Raw genomic sequence first — 7,419 nt, forward strand, 5'->3', positions numbered from 1 at the left:
ATCCAGAACTCTAGAAATTTCACATGCACTCTTCTGTCTACACTCTTACACATTTAATGAAAGATTTAAGCTTTATAAACATAGGCTTTAGTGATAAGCACATAACTAATTAAGTGAGGTACAACCTTTTTTTTTTCCCAGTTTCTGAGTTTTTCTGTTTTCACTGGGTTCTCCATCTCTATATTCAGCAAAAATGTCTCCAGTACCTTGTAGGGTCTTGTTCTTCTCATGTCTCCACACACAGATGTTAAACACACATGTTAAAAGTTAATGGTCTGTTCAAAGATTTTTCCGAGCAGCCTTATATGTAATTGCTAAAAGCTGAAAGCAACCTAAATGTAGAGGAGATAGTTCAGTACATGATCATAATCCATGATCCTAATCGAATGCTATAATGCAGTTGAGACTGACAGGTATGAGTATTACAGAGAAATCTGGAAAGATCTTTATGAAATAATGCAAAGGAAGGCGAAAAAGTGCTCCAGAGAGAGTGGGCACCAACTAGGCTCATATGAGGAAAAATGAACAAGAATGAATGACAAGGACTCTGATGGGGACTGAAAAGTGAAATGATTTGGTATGTCTTGGGCTTCATTAAAGAATTATTATTGTGCTTATGAGAGGCAGCCTTTTAGTGATGGCAGAAGAGCCAGATCTCAGCATGAGAAGCACGGGCTTCAGAAGCCTGGGCTTGGTCCTGTATTGCCTGTACCATCCCAGGCACGTCACTTCACTTTTCAGGGCCCCACGTGGTAACTCTTAGAGTTCTCTGCCCCAGAAAGCGAACGAAACCCAAAGTAGAACAAACCCAAAAAGCTGCCTACATGTCCAACAACAGGGGAATTCTTAATTCAATTGTGGTCCAGTAATTTAAGGGAATCACCTAGCTGGGGTGGGGAGGCCACATACAGCCTTCTAGGTCCTTGGGGGCAGCCTTTTGACTGAGTGCAAGTTTTATAGAACAAATCCTTTTATTCAGGGGATTTGTTCTGTGAAGTTTGGATTCAGTCAAAGGGACACACTTGAGGACCTAGAGGGCTACGTGTAGCCTTGAGGATGCAGACAATTGACATGGGCGAGTCTGAGGAATATAAAGAAATCAGGAAGGGTCTTCTTCTGATGATAAGACCAGGGCTATACCAGATCCCTCAGTTAGAGACAATCTGATCGCTGAAATCCCAGGAAGGGAGTTTGTGACTGCTAATGGGTCAATGTGTGATCTTGGGGGTGTTGGAATTCCCAGCTCTGCCCCTTAGTGCTTGTGTGAACTTAGGCCAGTCATGACCTGGCTGGACCCCAGCTTCCTTGTGAGTAAAACAAGGGTGTTGGCTGATCTCTAAGGTGCTGTTCAGTTTGAAATCTTAGGATTCCCTCCAAAACTGATGCTTCTACCTTGGGACATGTACAGGGCAATCCTGGATGCTTCTGGTATAGTGTGTGTGTGTGTGTGTGTGTGTGTGTGTGTGTGTGTGTGTGCTCATGCACGCGCATACTAGGGCACATTCTTAAGGATGACAAACCTCTGGCTACTGCTAGCTGGTCACGTGTGACTCAGTGAGGATCAAACGAGACAATTTTTGTAAAGTGCTTGGCACAGTGCCTGGCACATAGTTGGTGCTTAATAAATGCTTGTTTTCTTCCCTTCCCCCCTTATTGGCCACTAAGCAGGAAGAAATGATGACTTGGTGGCTCTTTAAAATCCCTCGGTTGACTCCCCTTTTTCCATCTAAAGACTGGATAAAGAGTATTCTAGTCTGTTGGAGGGGAATGGGTGAAAAAGCTGCATCCCTTCCTCCCACCCCAGCCCTAATGACCGCTCCCTGGTGGTAGGCTCTGGGCAAGCCTTGGAGCAAGCTTTGGAGTTCAGGAGGTTGGCAATCCTGGGGTCCTTGGTCAGAACTGACTGGGGGCAGGAGGCATGCTTGGAGCAGATGGCCACCAGCTGGAGAATGAGCCCATGCCCCGACTTGCCAGAAAACACCAAAGACAGAGGAGAGTTGGGTGAAATGTCATGGTGCCCGTTCAGCTGCCCTGAAAACAGCTTCTCCCAAAACTAATTGCCACTGCTTGTTTGACCTGTTCCAGTTCTTCTATCAAGGCTACTTGTGAGACCTTGCCTTTCCACTGTGTGGAGGGAATGAGTGAATACCTGTCCCATACCTAATTCATATTGTATATTGAGTAGTTTTCTCTTCTCACCTGTGCAGAGACCACAGCCATGAGGTCAAACTGAACCCTTAAGTAGTTTTTCCCTGGTGTCAGAGTAGGAGTGTGATGAGCCAGAGGGGCTGAGGAGGAGCCTGACTCCCTTTCTAGGTGGCCAGGCTCTCCTGAGACTGACTTTGGTTTGGGATCAGACAAGAGGTATTCCATTAGTAGAGAGGTGCAGAGTATAGTGCCTTAGCCCAGGAGTGGTTTTATTGTTAGATAGCAGACATAGTAAGTAGCACATAGTAAGTGCTGTGTAAATGTTAACTATTAGGTGTGTAGTATCTATATGTGTGTATGTATGTATGTATATGTATAGTTTAGTCTATATACACACATATGTGTGTATAGTGTATATACAAATATATATATATATATATAGTATACACGTATAATAGTTAACATTTATACAGTACCTACTATGTGCCAGGCACTGTGCCAAGTGCTTTATAATTATCATCTCATTTGGCCCCCACAACAACCCTAGGAAGTAGCTACTATTATTATCCCCACATAACTGATGAGGAAATCTAGGCAAATAGAGGTTCAATGACTTGCCCAAGGTCACACAACTAGAGAGTATATGAGATAAGATCTGAACTCAGATCTTCCTGTTTCCAGGCCTGGTATTATATCTAATGTTCAATGTAGCTGTCCCAATGCATACATACACACGTATTAAAATATATAGAATATGTACATATGCTACACACATAGAGAATATATAGAAATATATAAATGTATGATAGACACACATAAGTAGACACAATATAAATATACAACACACAGAGAAAAACAGGTATATACATATATAAATATATAACACATATATAAATATACAACTCAGGGAAATATATACATACAAAGTATAATAATGTATATATACTTTATATATGCTATGTGTATATGTAAAATATGTTTATATGTGTGTATACTGTTTTATGTATGTATGTATGTCTTTGTATGTATATCTATATGTATGCATGTATATATGTATACATACACATACACACGTACACAGAGTGTGACCTGGTGTAAGTAGGCATAGCTGAGACAAGGCATCTGTCTGTCTGCCCTAGGAGAGGCTTGAGCATTGTGACTGTCACGTGTCACTGACCACGGAAGCCTTTGCGTTTTTGCCATGAGATGCAAGGCTTGACTCGTCCTCAGACAGGGGCCCCTGGGAGTCAGAGGTGGAAGGGCCTTCCAAAGCCAACCAGGCCAGCAGGCTCACGTTACAGATGAGGACACTGAGGCCCCCAGAGGTAAGGTGAATTTTTCAGGGTCCCACAGGCGGAAAGCAGCAGATTTTGGATCCATTCCTGCTCCTCCCACTACCACTACTCTGCCCTCAAGGTGCTCGGAATGTTTGCCTTAACAGAGAGAAGGCTCACAGAGCCGGTGGGTTGGAACGGGAGCTCAGTGGCCATCGAGGCCCAGACTCTGAATGGCCCCCAAAGAGTCCACACTGTGACATGTTTGCTTGAGGGTCATCCAGCATCTGCCAAAGAGGGGAAATCATTATCTCCCGGAGGCCGCCCAGGCTTCTTTTGGCTCTCAAGTGCTTAGAAAATTTTCCTCGACATCAAGCTTAGTTTGCCTATTTGCACATTCTCCTCACTGTCCCTGGTTCTCTTCTCTGGAGCCAAACAGAAAAGTCTAATCCTCTTCTATGTCGCAGCCATTCAAATACTTGAAGTTGGCTGGCGTGGCCCTCCTGAGTCTTCTCCAGGCAAACTATCCCTAGTCCGTCTTCAGGGGTCCTCATACAGTGGGCAAGAGGCCCTTTTCTATCCTCTATTGGCAGGCATTAACTCATCAATGGGTCACTCAGATCTGAATGTGGTTTGACCTGGGCAGAGTGTAGAGGGTTTATCACCCCTTGATGAAGAATAGGAAAATTCAAATGTTCCTCATTGTAACCCTTATGTGTTGTGTGCCTGCCTTACCCCAGTCCCCACTCTGTGGGTAGGGGTGGGAAGTGGTCTCCTTCCACCCAACAAATCAGCCTGCACAGGGAGTTGTTTACCCACTGGATGGAGGGGTGGGGGGAAAGGGAGCGGTGTCTCTGCAGCTGCTGTGGGTTAACCTACCGCATGTCTCAGGACTGGCACACCTGGTGTTGCTACCACTGTGGGAGCCCCTGAGAAAGTCTGCCTGTGGTGGGCTTCTTATCTCACTGGGGGGGGACCAGCTGGGGGCTGGGAAAAAATCAAACTATCACATCGCAAGTGCCAACAGTGCTGGGATAACTCAGATGCTCTGTCACTGAGCGGGCCATTATCCTGATTCCTTGAACAATGACATGGCAAGTAGACAAATAGGGCGAAGCTTGGCTTTGCTACTTCCAAGTGAGTTTTCCACATACACAGTCCATATATGGTCATTTAGTGCTGTTCAGGTAAAAGGCCAAGCATTCAATCTCTGGAACTAAGGTACCTCGATTCAGAGGTATTGGGACATAATGGGAAAAGCTCCAGGACTGGAGTCCAGACATGCTGGCTTAGCCAGTTCTAAGCTCTGTAAGTTTGGATCAATTGCTCATTTTCTCTGGGCCTCATGAATTCTTTTTTTAAAAACATATTTCCGCATTAGTCACGTTGTGAAAGAAGAATCAGAACTAAAGAGAAAAGCCATAAGTGCAATAAATATTTTTGTACATATGGGTCCTTTTCTTATTTTTTTTTATCTCTTTCAGCTACAGACCTAGTAGTGCTATTGCTGGATCAAAGGGTATGCATAGTTTTATAGCCCTTAGGACATAGTTCCAAATTGCTATTCAGAATGGTTGGATCAGTTCACAACTCCACCAACAATGCATGAGAATTCCAATTTTCTCGTGTCTTCTCCAACATTTATCATTTTTTCTTTTTTTTATTATATTAGCCTGTTTGATAGGTGTGAGGTAGTACCTCAGAGTTGTTTCGATATGCATTTCCCTAATCAATAGTGATTTAGAGCATTTTTTCATATGATTAAAGATAGCTTTAATTTCTTCCTCTGAAAACTGTCCGTTCACATCCTTTGACCATTTATCAATTGGGGAATGACTTGCATTCTTATAAATTTGACTCAGTTCTTTATATATTTTAGAAATGAGGCCTTTGTCAGAAACACTGGCTGTGAAAATTGTTTCCCAGCTTTTTGCTTCCCTTCTAATCTTGGTTGCATTGGTTTAGTTTGTGCAAAACCTTTTTAATTTAGTGTAATCAAAATTACCCCTTTGGTATTTCATAATTTTCTCTGCCTCTTGTTTGGTCATAAATTCTTTCATTCTTTATAAATCTGACAGGTAAACTATTCCTTGCTTTCCTAAAGACCTTGGAGCATTCTGCATCAGTTAATCAACCAGCATTTATTAAATACCTACTTTGTGTCAAGCACTGTGCCGGCTGTTCAGGATACAGATACAAAGCACCAAATAATCTCTGCTCTTTACATTCTAAGGGGTAGGGGTTGAGTGTATAGGGTATTCATAGGTCCCCAAAGTGAGCAATACTGCCTCCTGGGGAGTGCTGGAAGGATGGGGGTGTGGTAGTAGCCTTGGGTGCAACTAGGGGCGGCGTAAAATAAAAAAAGGGGGCGGTGGAAGCAAAAGGAAAGAAGAGAAGAAAATTTTGAAAAACCATTCATTCATGTTTCATCTGTTGTGTAATAGAGTTAAAGTCATAGGGATTACATTATTTGCCAAATAAAACACACAAAATACAAATTATAACGGATCAGTGGTCAAGTCTGCCAATAGGTCTTAATAAGCAAGTGTTGGCAGGTGAGTGTGCGGTGAATCGTTGGGAAGTCCAGCATGCATTGGCAAGAATATGTGCATGTCGGGGCAGCCAGGTGGCACAGTGAGTAGATCATCGGCCCTGGAGTCAGGAGGACCTGAGTGCAAATGTGACCTCAGACTCTTGAAACACTTACTAGCTGTGTGACCTTGGGCAAGTCACTTAACCCCAATTGTTCTGCCTTTCCCCATCAAAAGAAAAAGAATATATGTATGTCATGACTTGTTTATAATACAACATTATATGGTTACATGACACAATGTTTCATCAACAAAATTTTAATGCAGGAAAAACGCAAATTTATAATAAATTACTAAATTTAAGATGTGTCATTTAAAAAAGTTATATTTTTGAAATGATGCAAATTTTTAAAAAGACATTAAAGAGTTAAAGAAAATAGATTTCCCGGGGGAGTGCTGAGTAATTTTTTTTGAAAAGGGGGTAGTAGTCCAATAAGTTTGGGAACTTCTGGTCTATATTAATAATAGCTAACATTTACATGGGGCAGCTAGGTGGCACCATAGTGCACAGAGTACGGGGCCTGGAGTCAGAAAGACTCCTCTTCATGAGTTCTAATCTGGCCTTAGACACTGACTGGCTATGTGATCCTGGGCAAGTCACTTAACCTCTGTTTGCCTTAGTTTCCTCATCTGTAAAATAAGCTGGAGAAGGGAATGGCAAACCACCCCAGTATCTTGGCAAAGGAAACTCCAAATGGGGTCACAATTGAAAAGGGCATGTATACTATGTGCCAAGCACTGTGCTAAGGACTTTGTAATTTTTATCTCATGGGATCCTGTGAAGCAGATATTATTATCCCCATTTTACAGAAGCGTAAATTTACATTAAATGACTTGCCCAGAGTTACACACCTACTGTCTGAGGCTGCATTTGACCTCAGGTCATCTTGGCTACAGGCCCAATGCTCTAACCATGCACCATCCAGCGGCCCCCAACTCTATAGAAACACATGGAAAGGACTATTTTTTTTGAAAATTATTTTTATTGACATATTTTGTTTTTATATCACATTAATGTCTAAATATGCCACCCCTATACCCTTCCTTATAATAAAGATTTAAAAAGAAAGTGGGGGGGGGAAGCAATTTGACCAAAGTAACACATCCCGGGTGTCTGACAATGTATCTCATATTCCACGTGTACTATACGGGAGCATCCTGTCAAGTCCCTGTCTCTGCCACTAACTAGCTGTGGCCTTGTACAGTATCCTACCTTCTCCGAGACTCAGTTTCTTCTTTTATTAAAGGGATGGTTCACCTAGGCTGCCTCATGGGGATATGAAGTTTGAACCACTCCACAAAGGGCTCTGAAAGAATGCTGATCAATGCATTGACCAACCATGATTCCTTCCTGAGGACCAGTGATGATGCCTGCATGCTCTCCAATACTGAGAGGGGTAAGGGAG

The sequence above is a fragment of the Trichosurus vulpecula genome, chromosome 3 (genome assembly GCF_011100635.1).
Source record: "Trichosurus vulpecula isolate mTriVul1 chromosome 3, mTriVul1.pri, whole genome shotgun sequence".
Classification (NCBI taxonomy): domain Eukaryota; kingdom Metazoa; phylum Chordata; class Mammalia; order Diprotodontia; family Phalangeridae; genus Trichosurus; species Trichosurus vulpecula.